At 39.7% G+C, this 20242-nt stretch overlaps 1 protein-coding gene across 1 annotated transcript in view; it reads left to right on the top strand.

Moving 5' to 3' along the window:
* Positions 1-20242, top strand: part of BMERB1 (bMERB domain containing 1) — a 135794-nt gene that overhangs the window by 63766 nt on the left and 51786 nt on the right. The window lies entirely within an intron of this gene.

Genomic DNA, 20242 nt, shown 5'->3' with positions numbered 1-20242 from the left:
TATAAATGAATGTCTGCTAGATAACCATTTTTGTCAGATAGCCTGACCCTTACATCCTAGCCCTTTTATGGCCGACAGTAGACAAAGGAGAGTAGCAGCCCAGCATTTGGCGAATATGGAAGTGCTTCCCATTTGACTTCTAGTCACACCATAAAAAATTCCTAGAATAGTAATAGGGTCAGAAAAGACTCCATTAGTACTGAGATGAGGCCCAGAACTCTGTGTTTTGGTTCCCTGTTTATTATTTTTAAAAATATAATATGGATTTGTAAAAAAAAGTATAAAAATATAATCTCTTTGTAGGGCAAAGGGCCAATATACAAAGAAATGGGGCAAGAGTGGGATAAAACTAGGAGCAGACATTAAAAAAAATGATGAATATTAAGAATTCAGAGAAGCATGGGAAGACTTACAAGAACTAATGCAGAGTGAAACAAACCAGGGAAAACAACGTATACATTGACTGTAACTAGATAAAAAACAAAAAATTAAAACTGAACATTGTGTAATTACAAGGATCAAACTTGTGTCCAGAGAAGAATAAAGGGAAATGTGCTTCCCTAACCATTTTGCAAATGTAGGGGACTAGTTGGTGCAGCAGATTCAGAGTCAGGAAGACCTGAGTTCAAATCCAGTCTCAGACACTTATGAGCTGTGTGACCCTGGGCAAGTCACTTAACCCCTATTTGCCTCAGTTCCTCATCTGTAAAATGGGGACACACTAGAGAAGGAAATAGCAAACCATTCCTCTATCTTTGCCAAGAAGATCCAATGGACAAAGTACACGGGGTCATGTAGAGTCAGACGTGACTGAACACAACACGGGCATGGAAAACCACTTTTACTGCCAGAGGTGACTGATGTCTTGGCTATTTTTTTCCTGATCTTTTTTTCTTATTTTCTTTGTCACTAGCAATAGCTTGCTGGATAGAAGATGGGGGAAGGAATATATTCAGAAATGATGTCAAAACAAACAAAAAATATAGATGGAAGTTAGAAAAAAATGGATCGAGAAAAAAGAACAGGGCAAGAAGAAATATACTAAAAGAAATGTTTCAAGATATGTGCATGGGAAAGAAGAAAAGGTCAGGGACTTAAAATAAGTGTGGCATTTTGGAAAGTGTGCTGGACTTGGAGCCAAGAGAGATCTGAGTTCAGATCCTGGCTTTGACACTGACAGACTGTATGATCCTGGCAAGTCATGGAACATCTCTCAGGCTCAGTTTCCCCATCTGCAAAATGCAGATAATACTTACATCATGTACATGTTAGGGTTATTGTCATGAAAGCATTTTGTAAATCTTAAAGTGCCATGTAAATATGGGCTATTTTTTTGGAGGGGGGAAGGCAGGGCAATTGGGGTTAAGTGACTTGCCCAAGGTCACACAGTAAGTGTGTCAAGGGTCTGAGGCTGGATTTGAACTCAGGTCTTCCTGACTCCAGGGCTGGCACTCTACTCAGTGCACCACCCAGCTGCCCCCTAAATATGGATTATTACTAAAGGGCAGAGCAAACTGAAGGATAAATTTTTACCCATCACGTAGCAATGTGAAATACGGAGACCAAATCCATCTTAGGCAATATCATTCTTGCAGCTACACAGTTTGATTATATCTGACTTTCTCAAGATGATGATATTAAAGTTAATGCTCTCCCAAGAAAGGAGTCCAAAGAGCCGGCTATTCCAGGGCTGCATTACCTGATTAGTGAGGACATTTAAAAATGGATCTTCATTTACATTTAGGCTTGCCAAGCTCAGGAAGGTCTGTCCAGAGGGAGGTTATATTGTACAGAAGGGAACGATGCCAAAGTGAAAGCTAAAAACCCTTCAGAGAAAAATAGGTGTAAATAGCAATGTCCAGTCCCTGGCAATGCTCCCTCGCTATTTGTCTGAGCCATCTGGACACAGAATGACATCCCTAGGTAAGAGCCATAACCAAAATAGGTCACCATGAATGAGAGGTAGGGGATCTTCATAGGGTTACAGACTCCCACAGGCCAAAAGAGGACATGAATACTAGTCTTGCCCATTTCTCCATCATCAAGCAAGAACATAATGAAATCTTCCCTAATATATGAGGATCTGCTCTCTTTGCAAAGAGCTTGGGAGCAGGCCTGCACTTGCATCTTCAGTCATGTGCCAGGCTACTTTCCTTGGTCTAATGTCTGCTGTAAGGGAGCGAGGAAGCAAGAGTCAGGCTGTCTGACAAATGTGGCAGACGCCACTTAGGAGTAGAAACTATTAGTAAATTGACTACTGAGCCTAAAGAAATCTTATATCACAGCAGCATTTATTTAGCATATTCCTAGAATTGTGCCTCAGTTTCCTCATTTGTAAAGTGAGGGGATTGGATTAGATAATCTCTACAGGACCTTCCAGCTCTTAATGAAGGAAGGAAATAAGTATTTATTAAGTGCCTACTATGTGTCAGGCACTGTGCTAAGTGCCTTACAAATGTCTCATTTGATCCCTGCCACCACCTTGTGAGGTAGGTGCTATTATTAATTTTTTTTTGGAGGGGGAAGGCAGGGCAATTGAGATTAAGTGACTTGCCCAAGGTCACACAGCTAAGTAAGTGTGTTAAAAGTGTCTGAGGCTGGATTTGAACTCAGGTCCTCCTGACTCCAGGGCCGGTGCTCTGCGCCACCTAGCTGCCCCTGTAAGTGCTACTATTATCCCCGTTTTACAAATGAGGAAACCAAGGCAGTTAAGTGACTTGGCCAGAGTCATACAGCTATAAATAGCTGAAGCTGGATTTGCCTCCAGACTCTCCCAGTCATTGATTTTTTTAATATTCCTGTAATCCTTTTAAGTCTGAAGGTCTTGAGAGGTCATCGAATTAATCACCTTGCCTTCAGGTTGGCCCTCATCAAAGTTACCCCAGAGAGATGAGATCTGATCTATCTTTATTCCATAGGCTTGTATTTTGTAAATCTAAATGACGTCATCGGCACAGTCTAGAAGCAGTCTAGCTTCCATCTGACAAGCGAGTGAGTAATTAAATGAGTCACATGATTTTCAGCCTAAGCAATTTTTTAAAATGAAGTTAATTTCCTTCTGTATTGTAATTATTTTATCCTTCACCAAGCAGGCTTTTAAGGTGCTCCATTTGCTTCTCCCTCCATCCTGTCTCTGCCACCTGTTCCCTTTTGCTTACTTCTGCATTAGCGTGTAAATATTGTGTGGGGAAGGCTCCGGGAAGATGCATGAATGGCTGCTCAAGATACATTTGTAATTGCGCGTATGCATGAAATCATCCTGAAATTGCATCGATAGAGGGTAGTCCAAGAATGAACTTTGAATAATATGAAGAATTTGCGAAAGAGACGAAAAACATTAGCCGTTTATGAAATTTAATTGGCACAATTATCTTCCTGCAATTACATGGTCTTCAATTTCCACACTCGTTTGACAGTTCTGGCAGTTCTTTCTGAACAAAGAATAATTTGTTCTTTCCTATTGGGCTCTCTAAGGACCTATAAACAAATGTGATACCCTCACTTAGAGATGGTGAAATACATTCATCACAGGGAGGTTTAGTGACTCATTGAGGGTCACATAACAATTAGGGGAAGTATGAAGTGTGATTATGACTCATGTGATTGATTGTTTAACAAACATTACTAAAGCTCAGAGCCATAACCAGCTATTTTTGTTCCTGGGACAAGGGGCATAAAGCATATCCCCAGCTGACTGAGGTGGGGGGCAGCAGACAGAGACCCCAAGATATTAGCAACTTTTGGGTAGGGGGAAAACTCCAGATTGTCATTTTGTAGCTTCCTGTTTTAAGTAGTTTTTCTTGTTAACCAAACTGCTGAAGGATTGTAAATGTTCTTAGTTTTCTTAAAAATTTTAGCACTCTGAGGCAAAAGCCCAGTCACTCCATCCTATTTTTGGATGTACCAAAGTTTATATATCCACACAAACTTAAGGTATGGTGTCGGCAAAGAGAGAGGGAGAAATTTTCTTTTACCCTTCTCAGCACGTTAAATAGCGGCAAATCTTTATTAGATTTGTGGTACAATTTTCGGTTTTAAAAAAAGGCATGAAGATAAAGTAATAATGGTAGGCAATATGTATGTAGCATTTTGAGGTTTAAAAACATTATCCCCTTTGATTCTGACAACTTTGTGTGGTAAGTAACACTGGTATTCCATTAGAAAGATGAATAAACTGAGGCACAGAGAAATTAAGGTACTTGATCATGACCATACATCTAGTGTGGGTCAGATGTGGAATTTGAACCCAGGAGGTTTCTCGTGACTCCAAGACTATTCCTCTTTCCAACTATAACATGCTGCTGTTTCTTTTTTTTAAAAAAAATATGAATTGGACAAACATCAATGAACATTCCCATATATGAAGAAGAGCAAAAAAAGACAGTTGTGTATGAAACTGGAAATCTCTGCTATATCCGTGGGTTTTTTTTCAAGTATATACCACATTTGACATGGTAGCACCAACATTGCTTTGTTTTTCTGTGTCCTCTTCTGAATTTCCTTCTAAAACCAAACATTTAATTGATTTTCTTTTCTTTCTTATTTTTTGCGTTACTCTCACTACCTGCTAGTTGCTTCACTAGAGCAGCTTGACTGGATTGCAGAGCGTCATAGTCCTTCTGGGGATGGTAAGAAAAAATACAACAGAGTGATGGGCTCACATAGGAAGAGCCAAGTGGGAAAGACAGAACCATAATTGCTTTGAAAAAATAAAAAAAGTAAACCTCAAACTGTTCCTAATGATGAGAAGGTATGAAGGGAGCAATCTTTACACACTCATACTTTCCCTTTGGTGAGATGATCTCACTGAATGTTGATTTCATGATCGAACCTGCTCATCAGCTAAAGTCTGTCCTCTCCCCACCCCCACCAAAAGCCTTCTTCTCTCTCTCTTTTTAAAACAATTTAAGCAAAACAAGTTCACACATTGGTAGTATTGAAACACTTATGTCTCATCCTCCACCTATATGGTTTATATCCTCTCTGCTGGGAGGTCATAAGATTATAATAGGAAGCATGTTTCATTATCAGTCTCCTGGAGTTGTGGCTGGTCATTGCATTAATTAGAGTTTTTCTTTATAGTATTATAGTCATTGTATAAATTATTCTGGTTCTGCTCGCTTCATTCTGCATCAGTTCCTATAAATCGTCCTAGGTTTCTCTTAATCTATCCCTTTCATTATTTCCTATGGTTCAATAATATTCTATCATTTCATATCCCATAACTTGGTGAGCCATTCTCTAATTTATGAGCTACTCTTCTACTGTCCATTTCTTTGCTACAACAAATTAATTTTTTTTAATTTACGAGACCCTTAATATCTTTGCTCTTTTGGGGGGTATATTCCTAGTAGTGATATCACTGAGTCAAAGGGTTTAGTGACTTTTGGGGGATAGTTTAAAATTGCTCTCCCAAATGGTGGGATCTATTCACACTTCCGCCTATTGATTGATGTGCCTGTCAACCCATAGCCCCTCCAAAAGTTGTAATTTTATATTTTTGTCAGGTGAAGTGGACCCTCAGAGTAATTTTAATTTAGCATTTCCCCTTAGAATTGTTAATATCTTGCATTTTCTCTTTTGAGAATTGCTTATTCATATTATTTGACCATTTATTTATTTATGCCGCTGCTGCTTATAAGGAAATTGAATTTCTTGTGGAGCTTAAAAAAGGTGACTCTGAAATATGTTGCCCAAAGATGAGCTCCAAAAAACGTTCTGAACATCAGCAGCATAGATATCTGTTAGCTGTGTGACTATGGACAAGTCATTTAATTTCTGTGAGCCTCAATTTCCTTGTCAGTAGAATGTCAGTAGAACTCATAGAGTTCTTGTTAAGATCAAAAGAGATAATGCATGGAAAGCCACTTTGCTGTTTTTTGGTGGTTTTTTTTTTTGAGGAGGAGGACAGGGCAATTAGAGTTAAGAGACTTGCCCAAGGTCATGCAGCACTTTGCTATTTTTAAGACACTATTATTTTTACTTTGAAAGATAACACTTAGGTACATAAATTTTAGTGTGGTATGTTTGTTAAAACCAGCAAAAATGTAATTATCATATCATCCCCATGCATGTACCTAAAATAGGGGCTATCACTTCCAAGCCAGATTCTCTGTCAGCTAGGTGGTACAGTGGATAGAGCGCTGGGCTTTGAATCAGGAAGATTTATGTTCCTGAGTTCAAATCTGGCCTCAGACACTTACTTATCTGTGTGGCTGATAAGGCACTTAACCCTGTTTGCCTCAGTTTCCTCATCTGTAAAATGAGCTGGAGAAGGAAATGGCAAACCACACCAATGTTTTTGCCAAGAAAACCCCAAATAGGGTCTTGAAGAGTCGGACATGACTGAATAACGACCCAGTCTGTGCTCCCTACCTTACAAGCTTAGTAATGATTTTCTTTCATGCTTTCACCTTCATGGTGGATTTTTTTTTACCGTTTGCATTTTCACCTCTCGTCTTTTATCGACAGTCACTTCTGTTTACTTTCGCTGATGAGCAGGTTCGATCATGAAATCAACATTCGGTGAGATCATCTCACCAAAGGGAAAGCATGAGTGTGTAAAGATTGCTCCCTTCATACCTTCTCATCATTAGGAACAGTTTGAGGTTTACTTTTTTTTATTTTTTCAAAGCAATTATGGTTCTGTCTTTCCTACTTGGCTCTTCCTATGTGAGCCCATCACTCTGTTGTATTTTTTTCTTACCATCCCCAGGAAGGACTATGATGCTCTGCAATACAGTCAAGCTGCAATACAGTCAAGCTGCAATACAGTCAAGCTCGATAAACCTGGAGGTGGCGGAAGCAGGAGCTGAGATGACTCGGTTGCTAAGCAGGGATCTTAGCCTGTGTCTTGGCATCAGCAATCTAGAGAGGAACATGACCTCAGAGGTCATTGAGTCCAACCTCCCTTGCTTTAGAGATGAGGAAATTCGGGAACATTGAGGTCCTTGATTTGCTCAAGATCATACAGGTCTGTTAAGCTGTATTTGAACCTAGCTCCTCTGACTTTAGAAGCAATATTCCTTCCATGGTACCATCCTGTTTCTACCTATGTAATTCAACACACTTTGTAATAAGGCTTTGGATATATGCCCACAGTGGGTCACAAGGCTTTAGGGACTTTGCTTCATAGCTTGCAATGTTTCTTTAAAAAAAAAACAAACCCCAAATTATAATAGATAAAAAGATTTTTTCCTAAAAAACATAGCACCTTAAAAATGAAAAATAGGTTTATATTTAAATTACTTACAAAAATATTTTAACCTTTTAATCTATAATTAAAGATTATATTCAAAGGACCTTAGTGTCATTAAGGTAGGTGCTCACAACCTGTCTCCTCATCCTGTGACTCTTATCTATGCTCTCCTGTAGACTGCTACATTTTTGTGTCCCCGTTGAATGGGGGCAGTTAGGTGGTGCAGTGGATAGAGGGCCTGGAGTCAGGAAGACTCATCTTTCTGAGTTCAAATGTGACTTCAGACACTTACTAGCTGTGTGACCCTGGGCAAGTCACTTAACCCTGTTTGCCTCCATTTTCTCATCTATAAAATGACCTGGAGAAGAAAATGGCAAACTACTCCAGTATCTTTGTCCAGAAAACTCCAAATGGGGTCACAAAGAGTCAGACACAATTGAAAATGACTAAACAACAACCCAACATCCCCATTGGATAAATACTTTGATTCATTCAGTGCCTAGCACGGTGACTGGCACATAGCAGGAACATCATAAATTCTTAGTGATTAACAGATACATCTCTCCACCAAGGATCCGCCCAATATGCTGAAGATCTAGACTTTTTCACATTTCATTAGTAACAGTGCAGTCCCAGCATAGTGTTCATCTGTTATTCCTTTAAATTCCCACATAGTCACCCCACTGCTTTGTCTTTGGTGATGAAACTTAAAATTAAAATATAAAAATGTTATTAATATTGTCCTTTTGTTTTTTTAAAGAGTATAACAACCATTCATAAAGTAATAAAAATGAAACTGGATTTAGAAAATGCAAAACTATCCATTATAAGTTGAAAGAAACTATAATAAACATAAATTTATGCACAATAAATAATAAAATAGACTATGCGACATAAAAATAAAATGAATATTTTATATCCCTAAATTTTCCAAGTAATTTTTTGCTATAGATATATTTTGTATTTAATATTTTAGAGGAAAAAGACAGCACCCTATTCACATCATGTGGAACTTCAGGGATCCATGGAGCAGAGTCTGAGACATATTTTTGGATGGAACCTTAGCATGTAGCCCCAAACTCTCATTTTACCAATGAGTACACTAAAAATCTTGCCTTCCACTTTACTGAAAAGGTTGACTCCATGAAGTGTGAACTCTTTTATTTATACTCTTCTTCACTTCAATATACTCAGTTGCAGATGAAGAAATATGCCCCCTCTTTTCCAAAGCCAACCCCACCACTCTGTTCTCTCCTCTTTCCCTTCCCTGTTTCTTAATAGCCTTTATGTAAATACTAAATAATAACTCTTTCTCTTTTGGCCAGAAACCCCGAGGGTCTTCCTCTCCCATTTAGATTTATTTATTTTGGAGTTTTCGATTAAAGGGGCCATCCCTTGATTAACTTCTTAAAGAGGCCTATTCACTGAATGACCTGTCCACTCAAAGTGAGAACCTCAAAAGGCCTTAGCTTAAAAGGGCCAGGGTCTCCCAGTGCATCCTGGGTCATCTCCAGTCATTCTGATGAATATCTGGCCACTGGATCCAGATGGGTCTGGAGGAGAAAGTAAGGCTGGTGACCTTGCACAGCCTTCCCTCACTCAAATCAAAGTCAACTGCAAATCATGTCATCATTTCCCTGATGACACGGTCCTCTTCGAGAACAAAGGACAAACACAACAATCTTAATAGCCTTCATTCCTACATTTATTCCCCACCCCTTCTAGACTTTCCAATCTCTTTTCAATTTGCTCTCTTCTGCCTTCACTCACTCATTCATTCTTTTTAACAAGCATTTATCATTAGTCAGTGAATAAGCATGTATTAAGCACTTACTGTGTGCCATAGAGGGCAGCTAGGTGGTACGGTAGATAGAGCACTGGGCTTGGAATCAGGAAAACCAATCTTCACGGGTTCAAATCCAGCCACTTAATCCTGTTTGCCTCAGTTTCCTCATCTGTAAAATAAGCTGGAGAAGGAAATGGAGAACCACTTCAGTATCTTTGCCGAGAAAACCCCAAATGGGGTCTTGAAGGGTCATACATGACTAAAATGACTCAATGACAACAAATGTGCCAGACATTGTCTTCAGTGCTAGGGATACAGAGAAAGTATGAGTGGAGAAAAGGAGATGTGTGCTAGAGATGTTGTGAAGGTAGAAACAAGATTGGGTATATGGGGTATGTGGTTTTGAGGTATTTATAATTTAACCAAAGTGGCAAGTTTGAATGACTGAGAGGTTGGTGCAGCCCTTCATAGTAAGAGAAAACTTCAAATCATTCCTCTGTTCATGAACCTACTTTCTACCTTGGCTACATTTTGTTTACAGTATAAGCCTTAAACTCTTTTATGTGACTTTCAAAACCCTTTATACTCTTGCCCCAAAGTTACTTAAGCAAATTTTTTTTCCCATCATACCCAACATGAATTCTATATTTAACCAGGTTGGTCCCCTCGCCATACCCTGACCCACCCCCATATACCATGCTTGCTTCCATGTCTTTCCATTTAGTTATACTCTTTCTACTCTCTATAATTCATACCACCTTCCCTATTTTTTCACATTTCAAGGCACAACTCACTTTCATAAATACTTCTCTGATGACTCTAGCCCACATTCATCCCTTCCCTCACTGAATTCTTTTTTCACTTAATGTCTGTAAAATCCAATTAGCACCTTCTTACATACAGTACTATTCTCTAATGGTCTCACACCTCAAAATTTAGTGCTTTATTCTATCAGCATATAATGCTAATATAAAGAGTTCCATCTTCTTTTCTCATTGCTTATTGGATCTTATCTCTCCAATCCGCTTGTTAAATAGTTTGTAATTTACTTGAGAGCTGAAAATATTTCCCACCTGTGATGCCTAGTATAGTGCTGGGTACAGAGATGGTTCTCTTTGATTGGCTTGTCAAAGTGATGGCTGGATCTCTTGGCTCTGGCTTTCCCTGGTCTCTGTGCTGGGGGTACATTATTGTGCAAACATTGACCCTTCTGTGGCCTCTAGATCACAAATGGGGGAATAATCCTTATGATTAATAATGCTTATTGGTTTTTTTCTTGAGATGGGAGAAAGATTGTTGGAGCTTCAGAAAATAGATGCACTTGAATAACAATAATAATAGCTAGTGTTTATAAAGCTCTTTCTATGTACCTGGCACTGTGCTAGTGTTTTGTAATTATTATCTCACTTGATCCTCACAACAACCCTGGTAGGGAGGTCCTGTTATTATCCTTATTTTACAAATGAGAAAACTGAGGCAAAAAGGGGTTGAGTGACTCTCCCAGGGTCACACACAGCTAGTGTCTGAGATTGTCTTTGAATTCAGGTCTTCCTGACTCCAGGGTTTGGAACTCTATCCAGTGTGGCCCCTAGATGTGACTAGCAGAAGGAAAGAAATCATTTTCAGCTGAAGCGACTGAAGGTCCTCACTGGCCACTGTAGTCAACGCCTTAGTGCAACTTCTAAGAAGGCAACCCCAACTCTGAATTCTTCTGGTTCCTCCTCCTTTTGCCTACCATGTAAAATATAATCACCTTCCTTACCTCTTGCCCTCCCCCTCAATTGAATTCCTGGTAGAATTCCAAAAGCCGCTCTGGATTTCCAGGAGCCATACTTAATGAGATAAGCAGAGGAAAGAACAGACGTCATGAGCAGCTGGATTACAGTTGGTTACTTTACTTTCCTTGGAAATAGTAATTCAATAAAAGCAAAGGGCTATTTACCATTCCATTCATTATGGTAAGAAAATAATTCTTTTGGAAACATACAGCGTTCTATAATATAATGTTTGGGAATAAATAAGTTTTACCGGGCAGTTAGCTGAAGACAAAACAAAACAAAAACAACCTGATGTGTTAGCAGAAGTCTTCAAAAAGGGAAGCAATCTAGAAGAGAAAAAACTAAACCTACCACTTTGTCCTAAAATGGGAGTACATTGTGCTTATAGGTAGAAAGTAAGATTGAGTCTGCGCAACCTCAGCCACTCTTCACACACTAAGATGTTTAAGGAATGATCAAGAGTCAGGGATGTTTGAATATGAAGTTATTTAAAGTAAACCACATTCAGGACCAAAAAGAAAGGAAGAAAAAAAAAGAAATGAATCAGGGTATCTATTACCCAAGCTCGTAATCCAAATATTTGCTCAATGGTTCACAACCTCCTTTGGGAATGAGGGGATGTTAGACAACAGGAAAAACTTCCTGGATATTCATGGTTTGCATTTCCCTAATTGGAGCATTTTTTCAAATGGTCATTGATAGTTTGTATTCTGTTAAAAACTGTCTGTTCATTCCTTTTGACAACTTATCTACTGGAGAATGGATCTAGTTCTTATACATTCGTATCAATTCCTTACATATCCAATATATCAAGACTTTATTAAAGATATTTGCCACAATAGTTTTTCCCCAGAATGACTGAACAAGTTGTGGTATATAAATGTAATGGAATACTATTGTGCTGTAAGGAACGAGGAGCAGGCAGATTTCAGAAAAACCTGGAAAGACTTACATGAACTCTTGCTAAGTGAAGTGAGCAGAACCAGGAGAACATTTTACATAGTAACAGCAATCTTGTGCAATGATCAACCATGATTGACTTAGCTCTTCTCAGCAATACAGTGATCCAAGAGAATTCCAAAAGACTCATGATGGAAAATGGAGCCTGAATGCAGATCAAAGCATACTATTTTCACTTTTTTTGTTTTTTGTATTCTGTGGCTTTTCTCTTTTATTCTGCTTCTTCTTTCACAGTATGACTAACGTGGAAATATGTTCATGTGATTGCACATGTATAACCTATATCAGATTACTTGCCATCTTGGGGAGGGGGGATAGGAGGAAGGGAGGGAGAGAGAAAAATTTTGGAACTCAAAATCTTACAAAAAATGAATGTTGAAAACTATCTTTACATGTAATTGGAAAAAATACTATTTACCAGAAAAAAAATAATTTCTCCCCGCTTAACTCTTTCTCTAATCATACATTAATTTTGTTCATGTAAAACCTTTTCAATTTTATATAAACAAAAATATCCATTTTACCATGACTTCCTCTATTCTTTGTTTAATTAAAAATTCTCCTCTAGATTAGATGTATTACACAAGGGTCCTCCTGATGTTCTCCTCTATTTTCATTTTTATGCTATGACCACTGTGATTTAGGTCAAGTATCCACTTGGAACTTATTGTGATATATAGTGTAGAATGATGCCTTAAACTTAATTTCTGTGAGACTAGTTTCCAATTTTGCCAACAGTTTTGGTCAAATAGGGAGTCCTTGTCCTGTTGTTGGTGTACTTGGGTTTATGGAATACCTGACACTTTCCCAGAAAGCGATTCTTTATAAATATAGCTTTCTCCTGGTTGTGGTTCCTGTGAAACGGGAAAGAACTCAGGGTTGATAAAGAGCCAATCCCTGTCACCCAGATCTTTATAGTCTTACAACTCACAGTACAAATGAAGTTCAAAGACCAGTTTGATTCCTCTGCATTGGTGCTTCTAGAAGTCTGGTCTGAGGACTCTTGGGTCTCCCTGAGACCCTTTCAGAAGGTCTTCAAAGTCAAAATGATGATTGCGCACATATAACCTATATAAAATTGCTTACTGTTTTAGAGAGGGAAGAGGGAAAGAAAGGATGGAGAAAATCTGAAACTCAGATTTCTTTTAGATGAACGTTAAAAATTGTCTTTACATGCAACTGGAAAAAATAAAATACTGTTAACGTTTTTAAAAGTCAAAACTGTTTTCCCAATAATACGAACGGGTCTAAATTTCTAATATGGTAATTTGGGGGGTAAAATTTCAATTTATTTTTATTTTTAATATTCTTTTAAAATTTGAGTTCCAAAGTATTTCCCTCCTCATGTGAAATCACGTAAAACATATTTTTATGTTAACCCTATTGCAAAAAAGCAAGAAAAATAAAGAAAATAAAAAGATTACACTTCAATTTGCAGATTATCAGAGATCATTCTCTTTCTGTGGATGGATAGCATTTTTCCTAATGTGATAGATACTGATGGATAATAATCTGGAGGGGGTAGTCTTCAATAAAAGAGCAAAAAGGCGCTATAATCAAAGTTGAGGAAAAGCCAGGACCAAAGAGCAAAGAGTGAGTGAAACTTACTACTCCTCAGCTCTAGCTTTGCTTGGTCAAGAAACTTGGCATGGTACACGAGCTTCTGTTTGGACTTGGAATTTGATCTACCCTTGTACCTCTGCCTTTCTGCTACTTCCACGTTTGGGATGAAGACATTCAGGGGCGAGGGGGGAAGGTTGCTTTAGAACACTATCTGCTTCACTTCCCCTCACTGAAACCTGACTGCACATAGTCCCATCATCTCTGCATTTCTCTCTAGCAGCAAATCCTTTCTCTAACCCTCCTTTTAAAGGTTATGTCTAAGGGTGTAACTCAGGTGTCAATTTCATCGTCAATGGAGGTTTAGCTAGGTATTAAGCAACCTTCAACTTCATTAACAAAGTGGGGCTAACTCAGGACACTCAGGATAGCCTTGTAAAGAGCTGACCCTGTCAAAGGAATTTCACAACTTGTTAAAGAGACGTCATCAATGTTGGAACGAAGTCTCCATTAGTGGGCAACTTTTATATCTTCTATAAAGGAGTTTCAGAGTTGGTTCCAGGGCAGTGTTTGCACATGTCCTCCATCCCTAAAGAATCACTATAGATTGTGAGCTTTTCCTTAGATCATGAGCTTCTGGAGGACAGGGACTGCCTTTGCCTCTTTTTGTATCCCCAGTGCTTAGTACAGTGCCTGGCACATAGTGGGCACTTAATAAATGTTTATTAACTAACTGATATTAGTATTGAAAAGATGAGATCAAGGAACAGCTTTGGATTGTTCAAAGCGTTATAGAATTTTTCAAGCGCAATCCTGTCTGCTCTTTTTAACTTAATTCTGAGCCTAGCCTACAACTGGGGGGACAGCATGATACAGTAGGAAGAACACAGTCTGGAGTGAGAGGACCTAGGTTCAAATCATATTCCTCATGCCCATTACCTGTGATGCCTTGGGCCAGTCACTTAACCTCAATTTATTCCTCATCTGTGAAATGAAAGGGTTACAGTAGACAGCATCTGAGATGCCTTCCAGCTCTAGCTCAGTGATCCTATAACTTTCAGGAGGAGGCAGTGGTAGGTTGTGGGGTAGCTAGGTGGTGTAGTTAATTGAGTACTAGGCTTGGAGTCAGGAAGACTCATCTGCCTAAATTCAAATCTGGCTTTAGGTACTTACTAGCTGTGTGGCCCTAGCCAAGTCACTTAACCCTGTTTGCCTCAGTTTCTTTATCTGTAAAATGAGCTGGAGAAGGAAATAGCAAAGCACTCCAGTATCTCTGCTAAGAAAACCCCAAATGGGGTCAGGAAGAGTCAGACATGACTGAACAAATGGTAGGTTGTAATGTCTCCCTCATTGGAAGGCTGCAAACAAAGGGTGGATGACCACTTTTCATGTATATTGTGGAAGTGATTTTTTTAGGTTGTTGTTGTTGTGTTTGTCTTTTCTTGAAGAGGACCATGACATCAGGGAATGATGACATGACTTGCAGTTGACTTGGATTTGAGTGAGGGAAGGCTGTGCAAGGTCACCAGCCTTACTTTCTCCTCCAGAGCCATCTGGGTCCACTGACCTGACATGCATTAGGACAATTGGAGACGGCCCAGGATGCAATGGGAGACCCTGGCCCTTTTGGGCTAAGGTCTTTCCAGGTTCTCCCTCTGAGTGAGGTAATGTCCATTCAGTGAATAGGCCTCTTTAAGAAGTGAGTCAAGGAATGGCCCTTTTAGTAATAAAAAATCAAACTGTGAGGGAAAGACCCTCAGAGTTGCTGGCTAAAAGAGAAACAGTTACTATTTACTATTGACCACTTTTCATGTATGTTGTGGAAGTGATTTTTTTAGGTATGAGTTAGACTAGATGATCCATGAGCTTCCTTCCAACTCTGAAATTTTGTAATTCTGTGACTCATATTTCTCTGCAATGCATCCTGAAGACTCCCACTCAATAGGACCACAGATCCATCTGAGAATTGAATACTGGGCATATTTTTTGTATCTTTTGTGTGGATATTATTTCCTTCCCCCAAAATATAAGCTCTTTGAGATCAAGGATATAAGGTATGATTGAATTTTGTTTCCACAGATATTCTATGAAAATATGATTTGAAGCCATACTAGTGGCTAATTATAGGAAATCAAACTGCTTTTTGAGGCAGTTGTAGAGTTTGGCTGCTTGAAAATCAGAATATCTAAAAGGCAGACTCTTTGTTCTAAGGCCTGCCCATCTATCTCAAAAGGAACTGTCAGGCCAGGTGTCAATCTCAAAAGGTTAAGACTCAATTCAGACTCACTATTAGATGTGGCTTTTATCATTGATATCCTGGGTCTGAATCTTCAAACTCATGATTTGTCAATTTTCGTTAGCAATTGAAAGGGATCGCTTTCTCATACTATCTAATGCAGACAAAGGGAAAAGAAACTAAAAATATAAAGAATAAAGTGTGTGGATGAGAAGGGGAGGATTGAAATGTGAAGTGAAAAGATGTAGTCAAGGGGTGGGGCTTAGTGAATCCCGAAATGCTGACCAATGGGGTTCAAGGAGTGAAATTTGAATTTGGAGGAAATAAAAGAGCTTCGTACCTAACTTGGGGTGGGCTTGTGCCAGCTAAGAGGCTAAGTCACCTCGTCAAATAATGACGAGAAATAAAATCTTTTTTTTTTCTTAATTTACACATCATCAGGTAAAATTCTTGTTATTTCTAACAGGGACTGTTGCATTTTTTTGTCTTTTTATTCCCAGCACCAAGCACAGTGCCTGATACATGATAATTGGTCAACTAATCAAGAAGCATTTACTAAGCTCTCTGTACTACACTAGTGATAGAACAAAGGCAAAGGAGTCAAGGATAGCAGACCTGAGGTGAACTTGCTGTTGTTAGGGTCAAGACTGTGAAGAGAGAAGAGGAAAACAAGGCGAGAGTCAGTAGGCTCAGACAAGAGGGTGAATCAGAGTGAGTAGAAATCACAGTGAGAACAGAAACTAGGTTTTGGAGGAGTAAGGGAGAGGGAAAGAAGAATTGATAGGAGGTGATGATCAGAAAGGAGTTTCAGAGTTCTGGATTGTGGAGGTAGCATGGTCACTGCTAAGAGGATTGAGATAGTGATTGCACTTAGGATTCCATTGGAATAGAGAACTTCCAGATGAGGACACTTCCTCTGCCAATGCAGGCTGTCACCTTGTATGCAATTTACGGTGTCAGAGAGTTGCCTAGGGCACTGAGAGGTTGGTTAAATAGGTTGCCCAATGCTACATTGTCACTGTGTGTTAGAAACAAGATTTGAACCTAGTTCTGCTAGCACCAAGGCCAGCTCACTACTTCGCTCACCTGGCTCTCCCTTTCATATGCATACATCTTGAGCTCTAGACTATCATACCCCTTCCCTAGAGGGAAAGAAGTACTGCCCCTCAAGATTCCTCATCAGGGTCAGACAGTCCTCATCCTCAAATCCCAGCTGAGTGTTCATTTGAATAAATGAAGTCAAACAATGCCATCTTCACCTTCCCCGAGGATTGAGGTAAAGTGCCAATCCACCAGGTATGATTAATTCTCGTTATTCTACACCCCACTTCCGGGGTATGGTGCCATTTACAGCATCTGTACCTCTGAAAGTATTGAAACAAGATGAAGAAAAAAGGGAAAGATTGTGTTACTGCATTGTTAGTTCTAAGCATTGGCTGGTGTCTTAGGGGACTGATCATTTAGGCAAGGTTTGAGGCTGTGGACAAAGAGAATTAGAAACAAAATGTTTCCCATCCAAACTGTGATGGGAAACCAGGTGCCATGAGATTTCTGCTTTGGATCAAAGATAATCCTGCTAAGCAATGAATGCTTGAAGAAACACTGACTGGACAAAACACCTATCAGTGTTTAGCACAGTGCCTAGCACATTGGAGGCATTTAACAAATGTTTATTGATCAACTAAAAAGGCCTGAATTATAAATAAGCCATTCATACAAAGGGCTACTAATGCCTTTGTGCCCCCCAACCCTTCCCAAACCCAATTCCTTTTTCCACACATCCTCCTTACTTCCTATCACAGTCCTTTCTGCCAGTGCCTTGGGAACTATAGTGGGAAAAACCTCAGAGCTTTTTAGAGAATATCGTACTTGGGAAAGGAAAAGAGACTGTGAAAAGCAAACTGGCTTTGGGGAGCTGACCCTAGTTTCTAAAGCTGAACTGACTGGGCTGCCCAAGAGTATCTTTCTCAACCCTGCTTGAAATTTTTTTCCTTTACTTTGGATTGCTCACAACTCCTCCATCTAAAGATTCTTCTGGGTTAATGAGCATGCCCTTCTTAAAGTAGGAATACCTTTGAGAGGGTTAAAAGGTTATCAAACATTCACTTCTTAGTTTGAATTAGTTCTGTGTGATTGCTTTGCCCCCAACAACTAGCTGAGATTTCATGCATCAAATGGAAAGGGAGTTTTGATGGAGAAGCCCCAGAAGTGGGTTAGGTCATTTGGGATGGAGTGATTGGAGCACTTTGAGGGGGGCAGGGGAAAGGAACAGCTTGTGGAGTGTGATGCAGTGGGGGCTTGTGGCTAAGACATAAAGGATCTGGGAGAAAGAGCACCACATGGTGGATGATAGGGTGTGAAATGGAGTTTAACTAACTTTGGATCTAAGTAAATCCATCTTGGTTTTAAGAAATTACAGGACCGCTGTAGTTTGCTAAGGAAGCACCCTGTATCCTATATGAACAGATGTTTGTTAACTGTAGCTAATTGCTTGTACTGTATGTCACTAACACTACTTTAATTATCTGTACTATATATCACTTATATCTTTTTAAAGCAGATGTTTCTTAATTGAGTTTTTCTGTACTCCTATATATTCTTGCACCCCCAAGTATTCTTGTTGCTATAGCCAAGAAGAATGATGAAACTGTTCCTTTTGATTTTGATGCTTTTCTGGATAAAAGAATCCCCATAGTAAAACCTAACTGAGTTTGTACTCAGATATGTCTTTCTGTGCATATCCCTTGCATTGTAAGTTAAAAGAAAAAAATCCGTTGAGCAGTGACTGTCTCTTTCCCTTTCTCTTCTGCCCTACTTGTGCAATGCATGGCCTTCTTTTCTGGGATCCTGACCTCCAGCTACTATAGTCTAGTTTCATTATGTGTTAAATGGACTCACATGGCCTAGCTTAGGAATTAACCATCATTTGTAATGTGTTTCTATACGGAAATGTTTTCAAGAGTTTCAAATAATGTATTTCCAACCTTACCTTCAAGACATCACTCACATCCATCTGCTTCTTGAGTAACACAGCCGGCACTCTGGTTTAAGCCTTCATCACCTCTTGCCTGGATTATTGCAGTTGTCTCCTAATTTGTCTCCTTGCCTCAAATAATGTTCTCTCTCTCTCTCTCTCTCTCTCTCTCTCTCTCTCTCTCTCTCTCTCTCTCTCTCACACTCTCTGTCTCTCTCTCTCTGTCTCTCTCACTCTCTATCTCTCTCTCTCTCTCTCTGTCTCTCTCTCACTCTCTCTTTCTGTCTCTGTCTCTCTCTCACTCTCTGTCTCTCTCTCTCCCTTCTTCTCTCCTCTCTCTCTCTCCCTCTCTCCTCTTTTCTTTTCTCACTGTCTCCTCTTTCTTTTTCTCCCTCTCCTCTCTCTCTTTTTCTATCTTTATCTCCTATCTTTCTCTCTCTCTGACTCTCCCTCCCTCCTTCCCCCCTCTCTCTTTTTCTATCTTTCTCTCCACCCCCCGCTCTCTCTCTCTGGTTCTCTCTCTGTCCCTCTGTCTGTCTGTCTGTCTCTGTCTCTCCCCTCTCTAACTCATTCTCTGCACAGCTGCTACAGTGCAAACACAGGTCTGACTTGTCATCCTCTTGCTCAGTAAACTCCACAGGGATTCCCTGTTACCTCTAGAGTTAAATGTGAACCCTTCTGCTTAGCATTTAAACACATTTTTGCCCCAACCAACCTCTCTAGCCTACTTCTCCTTAACATACTCCTCATTCTAGCCAAACTGGCCTTTTTGCTGTTTCCCCAATCTCCTGCCTCCATGCCTTCACACAGGCCTTCCCCCGTGCCCCGGAATGTGCTTCTTTACCTCCATCTTTTAGTATTCCTGGTTCTCTCCAAAGTCCCGCTTGAATGCCACCTTCTACATAAAGTCTTTCCTCATCTCCCCAGATGCTAGGGGCTCCTCCCTAAAAGAATCACCTTGTATCTGCTATAATTACATATTTAAATGTTTCCTCCCCCAAAAAGAACGTAAGCTCCTTGAAGGCAGGGACTTTTTCATGTTTGTCTTTGTATCCCTAATACCTTGTCAATTTATTAACACCATCCTTTCGGCAGTGGCTGTAGTCTTATTTTGTAATGGTTTCCAGTCTTTCAAAGAAATATACCACCCCTTCATTTCCCATCAAACTGGTCTCCTCCATCATGCCAACAGAAATCTCTTCATGCTGGCAGACCTCTTCAGCCCTGGAACTCACACCTCAGAAATACCCTTAGCCCCTGAAGTCCTTCCCTCTGACTGGTTGGCTTCTCCCAGAACCTCCATTTAAGAAGGGCTCCCAGGCTAGCCAGATCTTCATTTCTCACTGAGTTGCGGTCCTCCCAACTTCTCCATCATTCCCCCTTTTTTCCTCCCCCCCTTTTAACTCCCTTTTATGTGTTATCTTCCTCATTAGTATTATAAGTTCTTTGAAGACAGGAACCATCTTTTTTGTTTGTTTGTTTGTATTTGTTTTTCCAGAGCTTAGCCCAGCGTTTGGTACATACTAAGTATTAATACAGGCTTGTTGACTGATGACTGACCATTCCCAGGTTAAATGGATCCTGGCACGTGGCTACCACTTTTCCAGGAATCATAAATTAATCAATGAATAAACATTTATTAAGTCTCTACTATGTACAAGGCACTAAATACTGAGCACTCTACAGCTGCCAGAGATTCAGCTAGCCTTCTCCATCTTTTATGGTGCTTTGGGGGGTTGGCAAAATGCTA

The sequence above is a fragment of the Trichosurus vulpecula genome, chromosome 9 (assembly GCF_011100635.1).
Source record: "Trichosurus vulpecula isolate mTriVul1 chromosome 9, mTriVul1.pri, whole genome shotgun sequence".
In the NCBI taxonomy this organism is placed as follows: Eukaryota; Metazoa; Chordata; class Mammalia; order Diprotodontia; family Phalangeridae; genus Trichosurus; species Trichosurus vulpecula.
Note: the sequence above shows the minus strand (reverse complement) of the source record. Positions and strands in the feature narration are given on the sequence as shown.